Genomic DNA, 25,758 nt, shown 5'->3' with positions numbered 1-25,758 from the left:
TATCTGTTTACATGCCATCTGTTATTACACACTCAATATATGTCAATCACATATACATACATGGATAGAAGTATTTTCACTCAGACTCTTGAATAGCTATGCATGTGTACATGTAAATATGTATGTATTTACTCCTTGGAAAATTTAAAATTTCCATTTCTAACATCAAATGTGTGACAAAATACACACACATAATACCACAGATAAATTTTTTAAATGAAAATTGAAGGTTTTACGATTACTTTTTATTATGTACCAATATAAGTGAAGTGAATATTTCTGCAATAATGGAGAAAATTTATATTTATTTTTCTGAAATGAAATTTCCTATGATGCAATAAAGACTATATAATACAGTTATACTAAACACATTTTTAGACAGTCATGCTTTTATTTACCATGAAATGAGGGGATATATAGTAGCACATTTTTTCTTAATCATCTAAGAAGCAATTTGTATCTTCTAATTCCTTGTATTAGAATACAATTATTGGTGTTTGTGTCTGAGAGATTCAAACATAAACTTACAGTCAAGAGAATCAAAATGCCTTAAGCAATGTTGTAACTAATTTCCCTCAGTTAATAGAATGGGTCAGAAGATGATTTTACACTAGTTCATACCTAGAACTGGGGAATATGATATGACCTAAGAGATATAGTTATATTTTGGTGTCTTGAATTTACATACACAACAAATTATGTATTTCCTAAAACTGTTATAAATCTGATAAATTCAATATTTTAGGCATCATGGTTATTTCATGAGGAACTCTAATAAAACTCACTAATATTGCTTTACTGAATGGAAATGTCACAGGGCACTGCCAAAAACAAGCAATAACTCATCCTGCAATGATATTTCTTTTTAAAGCTAAAAAATATTAAAAGAAGAAAAAAATCACATTTTAAATGCAACATTATATTGAATAACTATGTTAAGTCTCCAAATTTCATCAAACTGTACTACACATTATTCTATAAGTAAAATCATTAAATTTATTCCTGCATTGTATAATATAGACAATCCCTAAAGATGACTGTAACAATTACTAAAGCATAGATGATATTTTGGAGCTTATAACATGCTTTCGAAAACATTTCCAATTTCCTCTTCATATTTCAATCAGTCTGCTACATTGCCTGAAATGACAGAATCATTTTTTATAAGATTTTATTTATTTATTTATTTATTTATTTATTTATTTATTTATTTATTTATTATTTATTTAGAGAGCTTGCATGCACATGAGCGGGGTAGGGAAGTAGGGGCAGGAGAGAGGGAGAGAGAGAATCTCAAGTGTCTCAAGAACCTCCATTGAGCATGGAGCTCAATGTGGGGCTTAATCTCACTACCGTGAGATCATGAACTGAGACAAAATCAAGAATCAGACGCTTAACCAGCTGAGCCACCAAGGTGCCCCCAGAATTATCATTTCTTAAGCACTATTATGTGCCATATAATGTTAATGTTAATGGACAGTAGGGACCAAACATGAATGAAATTCAGCTCTTGCCCTCAGAAACATTCAAATTCTGGAAGAATCAAAGAAATCAGTATTTTACATGTGGAAAAATACATAATAAAATGTGGAATTAATGATAGAACTTTGTATAGGGTGGTATAGGAAGATTACCATAGGCACTTAGTCCCATCTAGAGATCATCTACCTGAGGGAAATGTCCCTAATGTCATCTGTTAAAACAATCCAAATGAATAAGCAAGGAAGCCGAAGGTTATTCTAAAAGAGAGAAAAGCGTATAACACCAGTGCTCCATTCAGGTGTCATACAATGAATCATGGAACACTACATCAAAAACTAATGATATATGGTGATTAACATAACATAATAAAAAAATAAAAATAAATAAAAGAGAGGAATGCATGAATAAAGGTTCAAATTTGTAGCATAGTGAAGTACATATAGCCAACCACAACCAGACCAGAGACCTAGAAACTAAAGGACAAAGCATAGGGTCACTTGAGACAATGTGGGTATACATGGTAAGCCCTTCATGCTCTGCAGAAGAGATTGATCATCATCCTACAGACAAGACAGTGAGCTACTGAAGAGCTTTCAGAAGAGACATGGTTAAATTTATCTCTTGAGATAATTTAGCCTGTAGGTAGTGTAGGAGATAGATTTGAGATATAAAAACTTGAAGCAGAAGGTGACATGAGATGTTACTTTAACAATCTTAGAAAAGGAGAGTTTAAGCAGGCAGTGCTGTAAGGACATAGAATGAGAATACCGCTAAGGAGCAGGTTTGAGAGAGAAGGTCATGAGTTATATTTGTGTTTTCTGAGCTTGACCTATGTAGGATCAAATCAGATAGATTCAAAAGTCAAGGATATATGATACAATTTCATTCAGAATTTTGTCTCTTTACTATGTAGTTAGTCCTGGATCCCATCGCAATCTTTTTTTTCCCTTTGTTTTTGTGGATATATGTCAAGTTCTTAGGTATAAGTAATGAAAGACAGCTAAGTCATATAATTGGAAAATGCAATGATTTTGCATAGTTCATGGAATCATAGGAGGTACTGAAGGATTAGCTCAAGGCTAAGCACCCACCACCATGCCACTGAATGTGCGCCATCCTTGAGTGCGTGCTCTACAGTTTGCACACCATTCTTTGCCCACAATTTCATCTAACAGCAACTACTACTTACCTTTCGAGTCAGTGGCCCTTTCATTCATTCTCTGGCTGTTTCTTTCCTTGACCACTTTAGTAAATAACTAACTAGTTTCCTGACTTCCAATCTGTGACACCTACAACTCATCCTATACAATGCTGGCAGAAATATATTTAAAAATCTATTTCCAGGGGCACCTGGTTGGCTCAGTCTGTTGGGCATCTGCCTTTGGCTCAGGTCATGATCTCCAGGATCAAGCCCCAAGTTGGGCTCCCTGCTCAGCAGGGAGTCTGCTTTTCCCTTCCCCTCCTCCTGCTCTCTCTCTCTCTCTCCCCCTCTCAAATAAATAAAATCTTCTTTAAAAAATTTAAAATTTCCAAAAAAAAGTTTTTTTTATAAATAAGTAAATTTATCAAGCAATATGGAAGATCTATTTGCATGAAAGGAGCTTTATCATAGTCTCACAGGACATAAGCTGGCACAATTAGAAAGGACTATCATGGTCATGGATTTAAAGATTAAATTTTACAAAGTATCAATTCACTCTCACTTCATCTGCACATTTAATGAAACTCCAGTAAAATATAAATACTTGAGGGAGAGTATTGACCAACTAAAGGAAAAACTCGAGTGGAAAAATTTTAAAAGCAACAAGAAAAGATAGATAAATTTGACAAGGTTAAAATGATAAATTTATGTAGTAATACAAATTTCCCAAAATGTTGGGAAATTCAAAACTTTTAACCCAAAGAGAGATTCTCTAAAAAAAGAAAGGGCTCTTGCAATTTTAAGAAGGGGATGAACGACTCAGTAGGAAAACCTGTGCAGAAGCTGCATGCTGGACACTTTCCTCTGTAACAGTTCTCCGTAACAGTGATTCTTCTCAACTTGTTCATACCTCTCACCTCAGAGTTGCAATATTTTATTACAATTATATAACTGCAATACACTGGATGACCTAATGTATTTTTGAGACCTAATACTTATGCAATATGACATAGAAACATAGCACTTATATAACTGAAATGTAAAAAGACAATCATTTGACCTAGAGATTGAGAAAGTGGAGAAAATAACTGCATAGAAAAGTCTCTTTGAATAAATTTAAACTGCTCTCATACATATATATCAGCAACAAACATCTTTCCTGCTAGTAGCTGCTCTCAAAAATCTTTCTGTATCTTCCTCTGAAATTTTCATTAAATTCAACCTCTATGGCTGTTTTATGTATCTTGCCTCCATTTTTCATTTATGCCTCTGACTAAATCTCTTTTCTCTCCATTTCTTTCTCAGACACAACATGCATACAAGCATACACATTGTTTTGTTTTGTTTTTTTCTACTATGGTGTTCCTTGGGAACTATAGACTGGTCTCCCCATTACACTAGTCTCTCAGTAATTAACCATTATCTTTATTCTTTGTGTCTGCAAAATAAAACAGACAACTGAGCAAGGAAGAAATTATCTTTTAAGAAAGTAGCACTTGAGGGCATGTGGGCAGGGAAGTGATATAGGGGAAGAAAAATGATGAATATCTTCCTTAATTATTTTATCCATGTTGCAACTGTTTATGTATATATGTCCCCTGATAAACTAAATTACTAAAGAACATGTATTAGGGCTCTCCAGAGGAGCAGAACCAATAGGAGATACAGGAGATATAGATGATAGATAGATAAATGCATACATCCATATAGATACATATAGATATGTAACATACACACACACACATATATATAAAGAGACTTAATATAAGTTATTAGCTCACATAATTATAGACTCTGAGACGTCCCATGATCTGGAAGGCTGGAGATTTTGAAGGCCTGAGACAATGTTGAGATTCCAGTCTGAGTATGAAGACCTGGTAATACTAATTAATTAATTAAAATTAGAGACAGTGCACCGCTGTGATTAAAAACACAAGGTTTTTTTTTAACTTTTTAAAAATTGTATTATGTTATGTTAATCACCATACATCACATCATTAGTTTTTGATGTAGTGTTCCATGATTCATTGCTTGCGTATAACACCCAGTGCTCCATTCAGTACGTGCCCTCTTTAATACCCATCACCAGGCTAACCCATCCCCCCACCCCCCCTCCCCTCTAGAACCCTCAGTTTGTTTCTCAGAGTCCGTCGTCTCTCATGGTTCATCTCCTCCTCCGATTTCCCCACCTTCATTTTACCCTCCCTTCTATCTTCTTCTTTTTTTAACATATAAAGTATTATTTGTTTCAGAGGTACAGGTCTGTGATTCAACAGTCTTACACAAGTTTTTAAGTCAGAAAAATAAGAGTAGAATCTTATGTCTGCCACATAAAACACTGTCTTACTTTGGTCTGTCTTAAACCTTTCCTGACTCTATTATTAAGCATGGTAAGAGTGACTTGCAGACTATGTATAGAAGTAACATTAAATGATACAGAGTTCTAGGACTATTCCCATATCTCAGCAATCAGTTAAAGCTTAGTATATAATTTTTTATTTTATTGTTTTGGTATTGTTATTCACAGATTTGTAATTGAGCCTTACTTTAAACTAAAAGTGTAAGGACCATTCTAAATACTTATCTAGATATTGTGCACCTTTGAAAGACTTTTCCATATCATTTTTCTTTTAAAAACAGTTTCTTCAGAGGGAGAGAGGCAAACCAAGAAACAGACTCCAAAGTATAGAGAACAAACTGAGGGTTACCAGAGGGGAGGCCAGCGGGGGGATGGGTGAAATAGGTGATATGGATTAAGGAGAGCACTTGTGACGAGCACTGGGTGTTGTATGGAAGTGTTGAACCACTATATTGTACACCTGAAACTAATACTAAACTGTATGTAACTGGAATGTGAATAAATCTTTAAAAAATAAAAATAAATACTGTTTCCAATATCTCTCATGTAAGAATGTGAAATTGAGACTATATCTTTCAATGTAATTTTTATGACCTATTTTACTAAGATTTCTTCTATAAAATAAGAACAAACTTTATGTAAAAAGACGTTGAAAATGATTAACAAGTCAGTTAATTATGAGTTTACTAGCATAACTTTGGTTTTGTGTATATAAAATTTGTATTAATTTTACCAATAAAACTACCATTTATTTCACAATAATAAAATTATTTTCACACATCACATTTTAACAACTATTTTTTTTAAAGATTTTATTTATTTTTGACAGAGAGAGGGAGTGTACAAGCAGGGGAAGAAGCAGGCAGAGGGAAAGGGGGAAGCAGGCTCCCCACCCAGCAGGGAGCCCGATGTGGAGCTAGATCCCAGGATCCTGGGATCACGACCCGAGCAGAAGGCAGACACTTAACCATCTGCACCATCCAGGCGCCCCTTAACAACTATTTTTAAATTATTTGTAATATAATAGAGTCAACACGACCTGAGTAAAATACCCACCTGTTTTTTGCAAAAGCTCATATTACAAAAATATTGCTTAGCTTTCCTGCATCTTTCCTTCTTCACTATTATGTTCCAAATTCTATAATCTACTCCCTCCCTTGTTAATATCTATATTATTTCTTACGGTCACAAATAATTGCTCTTTATTTTGTCCATAAATTAACTGTAATAATAGGAAAAATGTTAAAACATTTAAATAAATTTTAAAATTTTACTATATTAATATCATTACATAAAAATGCAAACATTGATGTAATATTACATTTAATCTCCGTAGGTAAGAGACAAAAACTTTTGGTTCATTTACATATATATGTGTGTGTGTAAGGCATTTGTGAAACCCATGGGTCAAATATCTTCACCAACTTCTAAACCATGCATCTTTAAGCAAGTTAATCTCCCTGTGCCTTAGTTTTCTCAACTGTTACAGTGAAATAAATGGCTCTAAAGCCCTTGTCTTGTAAGGGTTATATAAAATTATGGGTGCTTTGGGGCACCTGGGTGGCTCAGTCAGTTGAGCACCTGACTCTTGATTTTGGCTCAGGTTATGGTCAGGGTCTTGGGATAGAGCCTGGCATCTGGCTTCATGCTGAAAGCCCCAAGTCTGGTTCTCCCTCCCCCTCTGCCTCTTCCCTCCTCTCTGCGCCTCCCCCTCTGCCCCTCCCCTTCTGAGCCCATGCTCTCTCTCTCTCTTTCTCTCCCAAATAAATAATTAAAAACTTTTTAAAATTTATGGATTCTTTGTTTTAAGAATGTTTTAAAAAGGGAAAAGGGGTGCCTGGGTGGCTCAGTCAGTTAAGTGTCTGCCTTTGGCTCAGGTCATGATCCCAGCGTCCTGGGATTGAGTCCCACATCAGGCTCCCTGCTCAGTGGGGAGCCTGCTTCTCTCTCTCCCTCTGCCTCTCTCCCCTGCTTGTGTACACACTCTCTTTCTCTCTCAAATAATTTTTTTTAAAAAAGAATGTTTAAAAAGGCACAGATTTTCATATTGTATCTATATATTCCTTATCCGTAAATATCTTTAAAACCTACATGTAGTTTACAAGAGAATAACTTAAAGCATAAGAACACATGGATGTTGAAAATAAAGAAATATTAGGGCGGAGGAGTAGGAGACCTAGATTTCGTCTGGTCTCAGGAATTCAGCTGAATAGGGATCAAACCATTCTGAACACCTACGAACTCAACAGGAGATCGAACAGGAGAGTAGCAACAACTCTCTGAACAGAGAAGCGACCACTTACTGGAAGGTAGGGCGTGCGGAGAAGTGAATCCGAGGCGATATTCGGGAGGATAGATGGCGGGGGAGGGGCCTCCGCCGGCCGCTTCTGGCAAGTGCTAGAGCCGCGGAGCACAAAATTGGACCTTTTAGAAGTTGGCTCGGCGGAGGGACGTCGCTGCAGTGGCTAAGCGGGGGGTGGAACCCTCCCGGGACAGTGTGGTCTCAGGACCCTTGGGGTCACAGAGAGACCGGGGGTCCCTGAGTGCACCAGAGCTCCCAGGTATCAGAGCGGGGAAGCCGGCTGCAGAGACGGAGCAGAGTCGCGGGCTCTCAGCTCGGGGTTGCCATAAACTGTGATCTGCGGCCCAGGCGGAGCACGGCTCCCCCAGCAGGGACCCAACAAGCAGCAGATCCGGGGAGACTCCCCTTCCTTCCCGGGGAGGAGCGGTGCGGGAACGCACTGCAGGGATCTGCTGGGTTTGGAGACTCCGAGCGGGGATGGGTGCCAGAGATAGCAACGCTCGATCACAGGCCGGGTGAGCACGGAGTGCGGCCAGAGACCGGGGACACGGGAGTGACTGCTTTTCTCTGGGGGCGCACTAAGGAGCGGGGCCCCAAGTTCTCAGCTCCTCCGGGTGGAGATTGGGAGGCCACCATTTCTGCCCTGGTCCTCCAAAGCTGTACCGAGAGCTTGCAGGGAACAAAATCTCCTGAGAGCAAACCAGAGCAGCTTCCTTAGCCCGGACCGACAAGGGCGGGGCAATTCCGCCTCCGGCAAAGACATTTGGAAACCACAGCAACAGGCCCCTCCCCCAGAAGATCAGCACAAACAGCCAGCAAGCCAAGACCAAGTTGATCGATCAAGGAGAATGGGAGAACTCCAGCGCTAGGGGAATACTGCACATAGATTCATGGATTTTTTTTTTTTTTAACCATGTTCCATTATTTCATCAAAGTTAATTTTTGTTGACTATTTTTTTTTTATTTTTCTTTTTCCCTTTTTCAACCAACATCTTATCAATCCCTTTTTTTAAAAAAAAAACATTTTTTATTTTTCATTTTTAGAGTCATATTTTATCCCTTCATAGTAGTTACCCTTATTTTTGGCATATATATATAAGTTGTTCTCTCTTTAAAATTTTGAGGTACAGTTTCTTCTAACAGATCAAAATATACCCTAAATCACTAGTGTATGGCTTTGTTCTAGTCTCCTGCCTGATCACATTCTCTCCCTTTTTCCTTTTTTTTTTTCTTAAATCTTCTTTCTTTTTTCAAACAACTTATCTTACCAAGTCCCTTTATAAAATCTTTTATAATTTTCATCTTTACAGTCATCTTCCATTCCTTCATTGTATCAACCCTTATTTTGTACATATATGTCTTTCTTCCTTTAAAATTTTAGGAGGCACTTTTTTCTAACAGACCAAAATACGCCCAAAATCTAGTGTGTGGCACTGATCTATGCACTAGCCTGATCATATTTGATCATATTCTGCTTTTTTTGTATTGTTTTGTTTTTGTTTTTAGCTTTTTTTTTCTTTTTCTCTTTCTTTTTTCTTTCTTTCCCTTTCTTCTCCCCTGGTTTTAGGTCTTTTCTGATTTGTATACAGTATATTTGCTGGGGACGTTGTAAACCTGTTAGCATTTTGTTCTCTCATTCATCTATTCTCCTCTGGACAAAATGACAAGACGAAAGAAATCACCTCAACAAAAAGAACAAGAGGTAGTACCGTCAGCCAGGGACCTACTCAATACGGACATTAGTACAATGTCGAACCTAGAGTTCAGAATCATGACTTTAAAGATACTAGCTGGGCTTGAAAAAAGCGTGGAAGTTATTAGAGAAACACTTTCTGGAGAAATAAAAGAACTAAAATCTAACCAAATCGAAATCAAAAAGGCTCTTGATGAGGTGTAATCAAAAATGGGGGCACTAAATGCTAGGATAAATGAGGCAGAAGAGAGAATCAGCGATATAGAAGACCAAATGATGGAAAATAAAGAGGCTGAGAAAAAGAGAGAGAAACAACTACAGGATCACGAGGGCAGAATTCAAGAGATAAGTGATACGATAGACGAAACAACATTAGAATAATTGGGATCCCAGAAGAAGAAGAAGAGAGAGAGAGGGGCAGAAGGTATATTGGAGCAAATAATAGCAGAGAACTTCCCTAATGTGAGGAAGGAAACAGGCATTAAAATCCAGGAGGCACAGAGAACCCCTCTCAAAATCAATAATAATAGGTCAACACCCCGACATCTAATAGTAAAACTTACGAGTCTCAGAGACAAAGAGAAAATCCTGAAAGCAGCTCGGGAGAAGAGATATGTAACCTACAATGGTAGAAACATTAGATTGGCAACAGACCTATCCACAGAGACCTGGCAGGCCAGAAAGGACTGGCAAGACATCTTCAGAGCACTAAACGAGAAAAATATGCAGCCAAGAATACTATATCCAGCTAGGCTATCATTGAAAATAGAAGGAGAGATAAAAAGCTTCCAGAACAAACAAAAACTAAAGGAATTTGCAAACATGAAACCAGCCCTACAAGAAATATTGAGAGGGGTCCTCTAAGCAAACAGAGAACCTAAAAGCAGCAAAGAGCAGAAACGAACACAGACAACAGACAGTTAACAGTCACCTTACAGGTAATACAATGGCACTAAATTCATACCTTTCAATAGTTACCCTGAATGTAAATGGGCTCAATGCCCCAATCAAAAGACACAGGCTATCAGATTGGATTAAAAAACAAGACCCATCAATATGCTGTCTGCAAGAGACTCATTTTAGACCCAAAGACACCCCCAGATTGAAAGTGAGGGGGTGGAAAACCATTTACCATGCTAATGGACACCAAAAGAAAGCTGGGGTGGCAATCCTTATATCAGACAAATTAGATTTTAAAACAAAGACTGTAATAAGAGATGAGGAAGGACACTATATCCTACTTAAAGGGTCTATGCAACAAGAAGATCTAACAATTGTAAATATCTATGCCCCGAACATGGGAGCAGCCAATTATATAAGGCAATTAATAACAAAAGCAAAGAAACACATTGACAACAATACAATAATAGTGGGGGACTTTAACACCCCCCTGACTGAAATGGACAGATCATCTAAGCAAAAGATCAACAAGGAAATAAAGACTTTAAATGACACACTGGACCAAATGGACTTCACAGACATATTCAGAACATTCCATCCCAAAGCAACGGAATACACATTCTTCTCTAGTGCCCATGGAACATTCTCCAGAATTGATCACATCCTAGGTCACAAATCAGGTCTCAATCGGTACCAAAAGATTGGGATCATTTCCTGCATATTTTCAGACCACAATGCTTTGAAACTAGAACTCAACCACAAGAGGAAAGTCGGAAAGAACTCAAATACAGGGAGGCTAAAGAGCATCCTACTAAAGAATGAATGGGTCAACCAGGAAATTGAAGAATTAAAAAAAATCATGGAAACCAATGAAAATGAAAACACAACTGTTCAAAATCTTTGGGATACAGCAAAGGCAGTCCTGAGAGGAAAGTATATAGCAATACAAGCCTTTCTCAAGAAACAAGAAAGGTCTCAAATACACAACCTAACCCTACACCTAAAAGAGCTGGAGAAAGAACAGGAAATAAAGCCTAAACCCAGCAGGAGAAGAGAAATCATAAAGATCAGAACAGAAAACAATGAACTAGAAACCAAAAGAATAATAGAACAGATCAATGAAACTAGGAGCTGGTTCTTTGAAAGAATTAACAAGATTGATAAACCCCTGGCCAGACTTATCAAAAAGAAAAGAGAAATGACCCAAATCAACAAAATCATGAATGAAAGAGGAGAGATCACAACCAACACCAAAGAAATACAAACAATTATAAGAACATATTATGAGCAACTCTATGCCAGCAAATTAGATAACCTGGAAGAAATGGGTGCATTCCTAGAGATGTATCAACTACCAAAATTGAACCAGGAAGAAATAGAAAACCTGAACAGACCTATAACCACTAAGGAAATTGAAACAGTCATCAAAAATCTCCCAACAAACAAAAGCCCAGGGCCAGATGGCTTCCCAGGGGAATTCTATCAGACATTTAAAGAAGAATTAATACCTATTCTCCTGAAACTGTTCCAAAAAATAGAAATGGAAGGGAAACTTCCAAACTCATTTTATGAGGCCAGCATTACCTTGATCCCAAAACCAGACAAAGACCCCATCAAAAAAGAGAATTACAGACCAATATCCTTGATGAACATGGATGCAAAAATTCTCACCAAAATACTAGCCAATAGGATCCAACAGTACATTAAAAGGATTATTCACCATGACCAAGTGGGATTTATTCCTGGGCTGCAAGGCTGGTTCAACATCCGCAAATCAATCAACGTGATACAATACATTAACAAAAGAAAGAACAAGAATCATATGATCCTCTCAATAGATGCAGAAAAAGCATTTGACAAAGTACAACATCCTTTCTTGATCAAAACTCTTCAGAGTATAGGGATAGAGGGTACATACCTCAATATCATAAAAGCCATCTATGAAAAACCTACAGCGAATATCATTCTCAATGGGGAAAGGCTGAGAGCTTTTCCCCTAAGGTCAGGAACGTGGCAGGGATGTCCACTCTCACCACTGCTATTCAACGTAGTAGTAGAAGTCCTAGCCACAGCAATCAGATAACAAAAAGAAATCAAAGGCATCCAAATCGGCAAAGAGGAAGTCAAACTCTCACTCTTTGCAGATGATATGATACTGTATGTGGAAAACCCAAAAGACTCCACCCCAAAACTGCTAGAACTCATACAGGAATTCAGTAAAGTAGCAGGATATAAAATCAATGCACAGAAACCAGTGGCATTCCTATACACCAACAACAAGACAGAAGAGAGACAAATCAAGGAGTCGATCCCATTTACAATTGCACCCAAAACCATTAGATACCTAGGAATAAATCTAACCAAAGAGGCAAAGGATCTGTACTCAGAAAACTATAAAATACTCATGAAAGAAATTGAAGAAGACACAAAGAAATGGAAAAACGTTCCATGCTCATGGATTGGGAGAATCAAAATTGTGAAGATGTCAATGCTACCTAGAGCAATCTACACATTCAATGCAATCCCCATCAAAATACCATCCACTTTTTTCAAAGAAATGGAACAAATAATCCTAAAATTTGTATGGAACCAGAAGAGACCCAGAATAGCCAGAGGAATACTGAAAAAGAAAAGCAAAGCTGGCGGCATCACAATTCCGGACTTCCAGCTCTATTACAAAGCTGTCATCATCAAGACAGTATGGTACTGGCACAAAAACAGACACATAGATCAATGGAACAGAATTGAGAGCCCAGAAATGGACCCTCAACTCTATGGTCAACTCATCTTTGACAAAGCAGGAAAGAATGTCCAATGGCAAAAAGACAGTCTCTTCAACAAATGGTGTTGGGAAAATTGGACAGCCACATGCAGAAAAATGAAACTGGACCATTTCCTTACACCACACACAAAAATAGACTCCAAATGGTTGAAAGACCTAAACGTGAGACAGGAGTCCATCCAAATCCTAAAGGAGAACACAGGTAGCAACCTTTTCGACCTTAGCCGCAGCAACTTCTTCCTAGAAACATCACCAAAGGCACGGGAAGCCAGGGCAAAAATGAACTATTGGGATTTCATCAAGATAAAAAGCTTTTGCACAGCAAAAGAAACAGTCCACAAAACCAAAAGACAACCGACAGAATGGGAGAAAATATTTACAAATGACATATCAGATAAAGGGCTAGTATCCAAAATCTATAAAGAACTTATCAAACTCAACACCCAAAGAACAAATAATCCATTCAAGAAATGGGCAGAAGACATGAACAGACATTTCTCCAAAGAAGACATCCAAATGGCCAACAGGCACATGAAAAAGTGCTCAACATCACTCGGCATCAGGGAAATCCAAATCAAAACCTCAATGAGATACCACCTCACACCCATCAGAATGGCTAAAATTAACAAGTCAGGGAACGACAGATGTTGGCGGGGATGTGGAGAAAGGGGAACCCTCCTACACTGTTGGTGGGAATGCAAGTTGGTGCAACCACTCTGGAAAACAGTATGGAGGTTCCTCAAACAGTTGAAATTAGAGCTACCGTTCGATCCAGCAATTGCACTACTGGGTATTTACCACAAAGATACAAATGTAGGGACCCGAAGGGGTACGTGCTCCCCAATGTTTATAGCAGCAATGTCCACAATAGCCAAACTGTGGAAAGAGCCAAGATGCCCATCGACAGATGAATGGATAAAGAAGAGTGGTATATATACACAATGGAATATTATGCGGCCATCAAAAGGAATGAGATCTTGCCATTTGCAACGACGTGGATGGAACTGGAGGGTGTTATGCTGAGTGAAATAAGTCAATCAGAGAAAGACATGTATCACATGACCTCACTGATATGAGGAATTCTTAATCTCAGGAAACAAACTGAGTGTTACTGGAGTGGTTGGGGGTGGGAGGGATGGGGTGGCTGGGTGATAGACATTGGGGAGGGTATGTGCTACGGTGAGCGCTGTGAATTGTGCAAGACTGTTGAATCACAGATCTGTACTTCTGAAACAAATAACGCAACATATTTTAAGAAAAAAGAAAAAGAAGAAGATAACAGGAGAGGAAGAAAAGGGGAGTATGTCAGAGGGGGAGACGAACCATGAGAGATGATGGACTCTGAAAAACAAACTGAGGGTTCTAGAGGGGAGGGGGTTAGGGGGATGGGTTAGCCTGGTGATGGGTATTGAGGAGGGCACATTCTGCATGGAGCACTGGGTGTTATGAACAAACAATGAATCATGGAACACTGCACCAAAAACTAATGATGTAATATATGGTGATTAACATAACAATAAAAAAATTTTAAAAAAAGAAATATTAAAAATTGTATCAGGCAAACACTAGCCACAATATACGTTTATCTATATTCATTAAATAAACTTTAAAAACTTTTAAAAAAACAGTATGGAGAAAGATATTACAAAGTGATAAAAAGTTTAATTCATCAAGATGTTAAAACAAATTTAACAAAGAAACCTTAATGGGAATACAGCAAAATTTAATTTATCTACAGGTAAAAAATTAACAATCCCTCCACCTTTGTGGAGATTTCAATGTACTCACCCAGTTATTGACTGGCCAACACAATTAATAACCTTAATCTACTTGGCAAAAATTCTTCACGCATCAGTTGCTTTAACCATTCTTCCAATGGACATACTGAATGATTAGAAACAGTAAACCCATATTAAGGAATAAAGCAAGCTTCAATAAATGTCACACATTTATTATCTCATTTTAGTGCTGTATGTCCACTCTGACTTTCCCATACTTTCAAAGATCTGCTTCTGAGCTCCATAATGTGTCTAGTCATCTGTTCTCCCTCCATTAAACCAATATTAAAGTATTTTAATTATTATTACATTATAATAATTCTGGTAGGTACTTTTGCCTACTGTACCAAAATGAAATTTATGTATTTAAATTGTATAATTACCTATTTTAACCTGCAAATATTATTTTGTATTCTTAGTGATAATTTGCTGGATGGACTACTGTTGAGGTTTGCATAACATAACCTCACATCACAAAGGTTGTTCAAATAACATCAATCTTTTTATTTATCCCAAAGGAACTTCTGGCTTTTACAAATATGTACATTTTTATAACTGAATTGTGTTAAAATATGCTTAGGTCCAGTTAATGGCACAATTCTCTTGACTTCTTTAATGAGATGATAAAACACTGCTTTGTATCTATTACTTTGTTTTCTAAGCATTCTAATGCTTGCACAATAAGACACTAACTACACTGTGCATAATTTAGCATTACAATCATATACAATTTCAGATAATGCCAGACCCTAAGTCACATTTCATTAAACTTTTCCTCTGTTAGTCCCTATAAGTGAGGTATGGTGTAGTCCCTTTTACAATTCTGGGGACATAAGCTTTCTCTGTAGAGAAATGTTCTCCTTTTGTGAAACAGATTCTGACTTGCCACTGAGCTCTAGTAAAGGCTGAATTCTTGACCATGGACTGGTAAGCTGTTATTAAACCAGAACTACTAAAAATGCACTAGGTATTACCTGACCCACCAAATCATAAAAATAACCATGCACAGCAGCATTCCATGATCGAATAGAAGTGACATAGAGTAGTCCTCCCTTATCTGTTGGGGGAGACGTCCCAAAAGTCCAGGTAGATTCATGAAAGGGCAGATAGCACCAACCCTATGCCCTATGTATATTATGTTTTTTTCCTATATGTACATACCTATGGTAAAGTTTAATTTATATATTAGGCACAGTAGGGGATTATTTTAACTAGTAGTAAAATAGAACAATTAAAACAATATACTGTAATAAAAATTATATGAATATAGTCTCTTTCAAAATATCTTAATGTGCTAAGCCACTATTCTTCCTGTTGTGATGATGGAAAATGATGAAATACCTACGTGATAAGATGAGTGACGTGAGCAATATAGGCACTGTGACATAGCGTTAGGCTGAGATTGACCTTCTGATGATAGGTCAAAGGGAGGATTAACTGTTTCTGAGCTGCAGTTGATCGTAGGTAACTAAAACCACAAAGAACGAAACCACGGATACGGGGGGACTATGTATAAAAAACTGGCCTCAAGCAGGACCTGAACACATGCATGAGCGGCACAAGCAAGTGATTCCTGCTGCTATGATCTTTACCGCTGCTGAATTGCTTCTTTTGTCTCAACCATGACCAATGGTTTCATATGGATTTCCCTGTAGCCAAATAACTTGAGAAAGTCATTTGTGTCTTGTTCACATGTAGTTCTCATGGGTGACATTAAAGGACAGTGGTGAAAGGAAATTATCCCAGGGGGCAGAACTTTAAATAGTTCACCTGATCATTAATTTTTCCAGGAGAGAGATGGCAGAAGATACAGATCCACATTGTTTCATAAGCATTGGATAGGATTTTGGCAGATGGAAAGACTTAGAATATGATTTGAAAATTAGTGATAAGGAGATATATTTAAATACATGTTATATAAATACTCATCCAAGATCGAACTCAACCTCTTCTTCAGCTTTATTTTAAGGTATTGTTTATTTTGTGACATCCATAACTGTTCAACATGATTTTCTTTTGTTTTCAAAGTATGCCCCAGGGGAAAGGATTTAAACATTTAAGGTTTTAATGAATTGTATTGGGTGTAAATAATTTACAGGTCTTGGCACTATCAGTATCCCTTTATAAAAGTGAATAAGTGCAATTGTAGTATAAAGTATTATATTACATAAACTTAATCACCTTAACCACTGTAGAAATTTGACTGATGCATATGTCAATGGGAATAAAAAATGTGTAAAATTTGTGGTGTTTGGGACTTCTAGGCACAATGCATAATACATGCATATACATAGCATATATATATAGGTATATATATATATATACATATCGACTGTGACCTTTAATTCTTTACAGAAAAGAAACAAAGTGAGCCCTACCATTTCCCTGCTTTTGTGCCTGTGAGCATTTTTAGGAATACGCTAACACATTATAGAGACAGAGGTCAGAGTTCAAGCAAGCTGAGGTACTGGAATTTGTGAATAAGAAGACAGGAGAGGAGGAAGTTTTGCAGATAAAAAGCTCAGACATCTGCACAGGAGTCATCTTCAATCTTTGCAGAATACTAAGCTGTGCATACATATTATGAAACTCCACAGGGCTAGGCAAAGAGCAAGTATAGATTTTATACAACATCAAAGCCCTTTAGTTTGATAGAAAAGATAGGGGAAGATGTCCATTCTTTGATTATTTTTTTTAAAGATTTTATTTATTTATTTGACAGAATGAGAGAGATGGTGAGAGCAGGAACACAAGCAGGGGGAGTGGGAGAGGGAGAAGTAGGCTTCCCACAGAGCAGGGAGCCCGATACGGGGCTCGATTCCAGGACCCTGGGACCATGACCTGAGCCGAAGGCAGACACTTAACAACTAAGCCACCCAGGCGCCCCCATTCTTTGATTATTAGTCAACTTTTTTCCCCAGTCACCCCATCATTTTCCAGGGTTTATAAAGGAAGTGGTAATAGTGGCTTGGATGGAGGTTTTCCATGGGCTAAAGCTCTCTGGCTACAACCCCTGCTGAGCCAGCAGAGATCAATACTATTGCAGGCCATGACACCATCCTGCAGACCGATCAGTCAGACATTGGGTAGCAGGTTAGATAATTTCCATCAGGGGAGTGGCAGAACTTTGTGGAGTTCAAAGTACCTCTCACTGGAGTAAATACTTAGTCCATATATTGGTTTTCCTTTCCTGACTACAATGCTTCTACAGAAACAACCATTGCTGATGTACAGAATGTCTTTTCACCATTACGCTTTCTTCTGAAGAAATGCACAGTGGAACAAATGAAACATGGGAGTGCTCATCCTTTGGGAATTCAAGGTGGTATAAGATCCAGTCTGAGTCCAACATCCTCATCTGTTTCTGAAATCATGAGAAGACTGATGTCCCACCTGAGGACAGGGAGGCAGAGAGAGCAAATTCTCCCTTACTCTGCCTGTTTATTCTATCTAAGCCTTCAACAGATTAGAAGAAGCCCAACCACACTGGGGAGGGCAATCTGCTTTACTCAAACTAAATCAAATGTTAATCTCATCCAGAAACACTTTCACAGACAGACCCTGAATAATATTTAACCAAACATCCAAGTACCCCGTGGCCCAGTCAAGTTGACACATAAAATTAACCATCAAACTGTCCTACTGAAGAAGATGGCCTGATATAATAGTGGAATGACCTTTGGAACATTAAATTTTAGCACAGACAGGATGGCAACACCACACCTTCCTAGACTACTGTGATATCTTCCAGGTTGTGAGAGCTAAATGGAAATGATTCTGCTTACAATTACCTCTAGAAATCTAAGAGTGAATTTTTAACTTTTTTTTTTTTTTTTTGCTTTCCATAACCACAATTTTTAGGCTAGAGGTTTTAAGTCTCCAGAAAGGAGAGCTTCCAACAGAGGACACTGATATCTCTCCATTAAACTAGAAGCTGAGTCTATCATCTGTCCACTTGGAGATCTTTAAGCCAGCAAATCATCAGGCAAGTAAGAGATTTTCTGTGCTAGTTATGTTGATTGATCCTGACTGCTGCTCTATGATAGAACTAAAGAGAAGTGTATAAAGAATGCAGGAAAATCCTTGGGGCACGGCTTAATACACCAAGGCCATGCGACAAAAATCAAGATACAAGTGGAACTCCCCAATACACTCAGTACAAGAAAGACTGCAATACACCAGATACTTTAGGAGAAAATACTTGGGTCACCCCACACACAAGGAACAAAGACTAGTCAAGTTACTTTTTAACGACAAAGGGAATATGAAATGGGTAATGGAAGAAGGAAGTTATAAATACTAGCTTCAACCATGTTACAGATTGTGGAAACAATGATGTAAAAGTTATAGGTATGTTTTCCTGTTTTGATACAAATATACTTGTATATGTGTATTAGATTATTTTCTCATTTTATGCCACTCTTCCATACGCCTTCCAAATTATAGGAAATATGCTAAAATATGTTAGTTTCAAGCAACTTCAATATCTTGAACCTACAGAAAGTACTGGGAAATTATTCATTACTAATTTGACCTTGGATATCTTATCTTTTTTCTCATAAGTTTGTTTCTAAAACAAATATCTTGGTCTTTTCTATATTTTGCATGTTAACTGTAATGTACAAATAGTCATAATATATTCAGAGTTTCAAGAAATACATTTTGAAAAATGATGTGTTAATAGCAATGGAATAATTTTAATGTATAAACATTTATACATAAAACTTTATTAAATTTGAAAATAGCTGATTTTGACATTAGTATCATCATTTCAATGATAGCAAAGGGAGTTCAGGGGACCTGGAAATAATAGATTTGAGCAGGTTTATGATAGAAAGTCTGACATAGTGTGTTTATGAATCTAGAAAAGATACATCAGGATTAAAATAAAATACAGACAAGTAGGTCCAAAAGAGTTCATCCTGTAGATGACACAGCAGACATTGCCCAATAGAGAAAGACTCTAAGACCACTCATTATTCAAAAATTTAGATTTACTTTGCTTTTTAACGGTAACATCGTCTTCAGAATGTAGTGTGATTTAAAAATAATAATTCTAGCTCCATTAGACACTGATATATTGCAAAACACATTAGTTTTCTCATTGTGAACTACTACACTTAATGATAATTAATTTATAGTACTAATGCATATTTATTTTTTATTTAAGTGACTTTCTTTTTAAGTTTTTATTTAAATTCCAGTTAGTTAACATACATGTAAATATTAGCTTCAAGTGTATAATGCAGTGATTCAACACTTCCATACAACACCCAGTGCTCATCACAGCAAGTGCATTCATTATTTAAGTGACTTTTTGATGCTATTACATAAATAACCTAACTCAAAGATAAGTATTAAGAAAAAGACACTAAACGCTTTACTTTCTCTCACCTTAACATCTATCACTTCTTCCTATTAAGGTGAGGTATTCTGTGCATCTTAATAAAATTATGAAACTCTTAATTTGATCTATCTGGGATAATACCTTATTAAATGTATCTTCCAAATACGAAATCTTTGGGTTGACATTTTCTTTGCAGAAAGATTTTGTCCAAGGCATAATTTCTCAGGATATGAAAGCCACAGCAATGATTTTTTAGTTAGATAAATCAGCAAAAATATGGTAAAATAAATTTGCAGTTATAATGTTCTATTTTCTGCTTCTTTCTGAGTGAGAACATTTTATACCATAGGACAGTGTACATAATTATGTTAAATGTGAAACATTAATTAAATCTTATTTTTAGAAGAGCAGTTGAATGGGGGTTTCTGGATGGCACAGTTGGTTAAGCACCCAACTCTTGGTTTTGGCTCAGGTAATGCTCTCAAGGTCCTGGGATCCAGCCCCGCATTGGGGTCTGTGCTCAGCGCAGTCTGCCTGAGATTCTCTCTCCCTCTCCCTCTATCCCTCCTGCTCCTGCTCTCTCTCTCTCCCAAAATAAAACAAACAAATCTTTAAAAAAATAAATAAATAAAGAAGCAGTTGAATGTACAGGGTCTTTATTGCTAGACCCAGGTTATCTTAGAATCTTAGACTATAAACTATATTTATTCCCAATGACTACTTGACAATTATTATTGAGGAAAATGAAAGTTGAAAAAAAAAAGTAGATTATCTGTCAATAGATGACTTCATGTGCTACAGAGAAGTTTATTTAATCTCAGTGACAATTTTCCTGAGAATGGAGGTCAAATTATTTCCACTACAAGGTGGGTACTATAGAGTGACTGACAGCTTGGCATATAATCAACAACAAGACATTTTCTCAGCTATAGTGTTTCAGACATTGAGAAGCCAAGACCTTTGGGGACATTGCTGTTGGAAATCACATGTGTTCATCTAGGACAACTCTGAAAATTACTGGCCCCAGAAATTTCTCTATAGCTAAGTGAATCCTTATTGTTTGGGCCCATATGACATCCCAGTAATATATTAACCATTTCTGATATTAATAACCATGGATATTTCATGCCACTGCTCTGTTTCCTTATTCTGTTAAATGATAATATCTATAATACCTACATTTCAGCTAATCCAGAATTCAAGTGAAATTGTACACCAAGTGTCACAAACTGTTAAATTACGTAGAAATCAGATTTTAAAAGTTTAGAAAATCCTGGGAAAATGGCCTAGATAATTTATACTTTAGTTTTCTACCTATTCGATTCATTTATATTGGAGCTGCCTCCATATGTTTACCAATGTAGTTTAATATTAAAGGCAATGAGCCAGTCATGATGATTTAGATGAATAAGGAAAAAACTTCAAGTAATTTCATTAATTTTATCCTGGAAACATCTATTATGTTTCACTTACATTATTGCATTACTTTTCAAATCTTTGTTAATTTTGAATACATAAACTTCATAAGACAGTTTAAGGTCTATAATTTTTTAAGGAGAGCAAATATAAGATTTTATAAATCATATATAAATCTTATATATATATTGATCTTATATAAATATATATAAATCATATATATACACACGCACACACACATACACACATATTTTTACCAATATGCTCTGCAAATTTACCAGTGTTTGGAATCCTTCATTTATTTTTTCCTTTAAATTTTTTATTGTTATGTTAATCACCATACATTACATCATTAGTTTTTGATGTAGTGTTCCATGATTCATTGTTGGTGTATAACACCCAGTGCTCCATGCAGAAAGTGCCCTTTTTAATACCCATCACCAGGCTAACCCATCCACCCACCCCCCTCCCCTCTAGAACCCTCAGTTTGTTTTTCAGAGTCCATAGTCTCTCATGGTTCGTCTCCCCCTCCGATTTCCCCCCTTCATTCTTCCCCTCCTGCTATCTTCTTCTTCTTTTTTTTTCTTAACATATATTGCATTATTTGTTTCAGAGGTACAGATCTGTGATTCAACAGTCTTGCCCAATTCACAGTGCTCATAAAATCAAGTTTTAAATTTTATCCTGTATTATTTGTTTCTTGAATTTTCCCTTCAATAAGTACATAAATAGTATTTGTCTAAAACCTTTACTATTTTCTAAACATGTTCTTATTTTTAAGCCTATGCTCATAGTTGTCTGATGACCGTATCTCTCCATTTTTCTTACACATTTTTCTTTTAGACAAGAAGAACAATTGGTTGAGTTTGTCCTGTCCTTTTAACAGAGTTTGTCTTTCATTAGCATTATTGTTTTTTTCTTATTATTCAATTTTCACCTTTGGAAATCCAATATTTAAAACAAGGATAGTAATTTAGTTTGTTGCCTACCTCAGTCCTAACTTTGAGTTCTGCCAGAGTTACTCTGATTAACACTTTGCAAGTCTCGTAGAATTCTGGTCTTAACTGATGCTATGTTTAAATTGGACAACACAGCCATAATTGGACACGCAATGGCATGGATCAATAGACACATTCCTGTTATTCTGAGCAGAAAGTATATTTTCTTAAAAGAAATATACTGAAACTATTTTTTAAGTTAATTTTGAGTACGATACTTGGCCAAATAAAAAAAAGAAAATTGGTAATTTCATTGAGTGTTTATTATTTTAAAAATATCTTTGCATATGAGGAAAATCTGAATCTAAATATCATTGAGTATTTAAAGAGTCTGTACTCCTAAAGTATACTGTTTGAAGCTGTTTATATTGAATCACCATTAAGCCCTTGGAAGACATTTCTAATTTAAAAACTTACCTCAGGTAAAATAAAAATGGTAAAGAGCTTAAATGTATTTCGAACATAACCTACCACTATTACATATTTAAACATTTAGGAAATAAGATAGTAGAGAAAGATATTAGCAAATTGTCTATTTTGGTTTCTTCATCTTCAAAGTAACTACATCCTATAATTGGTCACTTAAATTGGGATTTTATCACCCTCAAAGATATAATAAAAGACAAAATAATACAAACAACTGTACCATTGTGCTGAGTAAAAATTTCATAACTTCATTTTCAGGTTGCAAATCTAGTGCAATTACTTACTTCTTATAATGCAGATTTTATAGTCAATTAACTTTGAATAGATAATGAAATAGAATATTTAATTTCTACTTGTGAATGATATCTCTGATACCCTGATATATCAGAACTCACAGGTGTATCATGGAGCCCATAAAAGTAACCTAAAGAAAATACAGAATAACAGATACATGAAGTTGTAAAAATTTCAAATATTTATGAAATTCTAAAATTATTTAAAATGTATATTTTACATTATATATTTTAATTACCTTATTATTTTATACCTCTTTTCTAATATTTATGAATTTTCTACTATGTACTACACAACAGAAAACATTATGCAATATATATATAAACATTTAGGAGTTTGTGAAATTTTATTACCTTCGAAAACATTTTTTTTTAAATTTTTGATGACTGTTATACAAGCAGATACTTTTTTTTTTAAGATTTATTTATTTGACAGAGAGAGAGACTGTGAGAGAGGGAACACAAGCAGGGGGAGTGGGAGAGGGAGAAGCAGGCTTCCCGCTGAGCAGGGAGCCCGATGAGGGGCTTGATCCCAGGACCCTGAGATCATGACCTGAGCCTAAGGCAGATGCTTAACGACTGAGCCACCCAGGTGTCTCTACCTTCGAAAACATTTAAATATTTGATTTTTAAATTAATTTTTTTGGTGTTTCCATATGCCCGTCTCCCCCCCCCAAAAAAACTGTACTCATGCTACAAATAGGAAATTACTCTATACTGTATATGGAAAACCAATCTTAGTAAAATGGGCTGAAATATTTAATGTGTGTGATGGGGTTCAAGACACATTATCTCAAAATATGGTACCTTAGCATACTGAATATTTCAGGCTTACATTTTTTCCATGACTTTCCACTCTTCATCAAACCTAGCATAAAAACTTTTTGGTTCAACCTCTTCTTCATTTCCTAACGAGGGCTCCCCTGTCACATAGAACTTAATATAAAGTGAATTTGTATGTATTTCTCTTGTTAATCTGTCCTTTGTTATATGGGCCCAGGCCAAGAACTACCTAAAACAGGTAAGGGATATTTTCTCTCTTGCTAGCTGGAATAATGAAATGATCCTGGAAACCAAATACAATTATAAATAGTTGGAGTGAATTTTAACAGTGCTCCTGAAATCGTTCTCATTGGTTCACAGAGTGTGTATTTGTAAGTCTGGCCTTGGAATTCCATGTTTTAACTGAGGCGCAGATGGCATTTAATCATGGTTATTCTGACATTACTACTACTATAATATGAGGAGTAAATTTAGAGTTCACTTAAGAAAAAAATAGAAGATTATTTTCTGTATTGTTTTAGTCTCCCTAATAATCAGTTTTTACTGAATTTCGTTGGCTTGGAGCAATCAGCCTACTTTACCAGAAAGAAACCTATAAATGCATTTTTGAACCTACTCTAACAGTTCAATTCAAATTGTTTATTATATTACAGAACTGTTCACTACATGAATTCTTGGGACAAATTTCCCTCTCATCTTAGAACTAGGTGTAGGATTCTTCTATGGAACATCTGGTTTGCTTTTATCTTAAGTGCACTATAAATAAACAAAGTGATAACGTTCTGTGGTTTGCACTGGCGGCTGAAAAGCTTAACGCTAAGCATGTTACGCTCTTCAAGCAAGTGTATTGGAATTAATAGCATGCATGGGATACTGTTCCAATATCCCTCCTGGTTTTACCTTGCTTCCTTTTTCCCCTTGACTTTACCTAAAAATATTTATTCATTATAAAAATACCATTTTTGCAAATAGTCTTAAACATTGTACTGTGAATTCAGTGAGGTATTATATGAGCAGCCTTACAGCCAAAGGTTTGAAAATCAGAGAGATGAGCAATGCAGAAGATTTTAGTCTAATTTTAACCATCTTTTGTTCATAACCAGCTGAGTTTTAAAAGACAATGGATGTTGATATTTCTCAAGAAAAAGAGTTTAATTGACTAGCTGGTTTCAAATGGCTGTTTTTGCATTACAACTTGGGCATTTAAAAAATCTGCCAGCAGCAAAGCAAGAGCAGCTTGGTACAAATACAATGTCGTATTTTTTTGTTTGTTTATTTTAATTTAGTATAATATTCCTCATAAAGCCTTCACCACATGTGTATCTGGCATATGGACTAGAGGATTTATCTGTGCTACAAGCCAAAAGAAAAAGAGGAGGAAGACTGCTGTGAAGCTTAGTACGAACAGAAATAATGAAAGTAAAGATGTGAACCAAGGTTAAAATGCAAGATGGAGATTATAGCATCAGATATTTTTAAGTTTTATGGGCTTCGGAGGCCTTCAGGTTTTGAGGAGTGTTGCTTAAACTCTCAAATATGTCCTGGGTTTTCTCATAGAGTTGAATATAAATATATAAAGCATCTAACACAATGCTAGACACAACATTTAATAAATCTCATTCTTATCCCTCCCTCATTTTTTGTTCTTACTCATGATTCACAACGGTGAATCTCTAACAGTATTCTTCGGAAATTTGTTAAAATTACCAATGCCTGCCCCTATTTGCAGACCAACTGAAGCTGAATCTATCTTGGTGGAGTCTAGGAACCTGCAATTTTAGAGCTTTTCATGTGATTCTATTTCTATTCTATCCAGTCATTATTTTTGAAATGGCCTTACAAAGCATCTGGAAAAGTGTTTAACATTTGATATGATTTGAACCTGAATATCTAACAAATGAACCTGGGAATCTGAGCATATCTGAATATTTAGCCTAGGATAGAGTTCAGGAAGAATGACTATAGTCATTTGAGTAGAGGATGCTTCAATGATTCACTGGCTATTTTGAGTTGATCTGAGAATGGGCTTTCTTAGGGAGTGTGTAGGCTTTTTTTATT

This window comes from Zalophus californianus, chromosome 1 (genome assembly GCF_009762305.2).
Source record: "Zalophus californianus isolate mZalCal1 chromosome 1, mZalCal1.pri.v2, whole genome shotgun sequence".
NCBI lineage: Eukaryota > Metazoa > Chordata > Mammalia > Carnivora > Otariidae > Zalophus > Zalophus californianus.
This window is presented reverse-complemented; position numbering follows the sequence as displayed.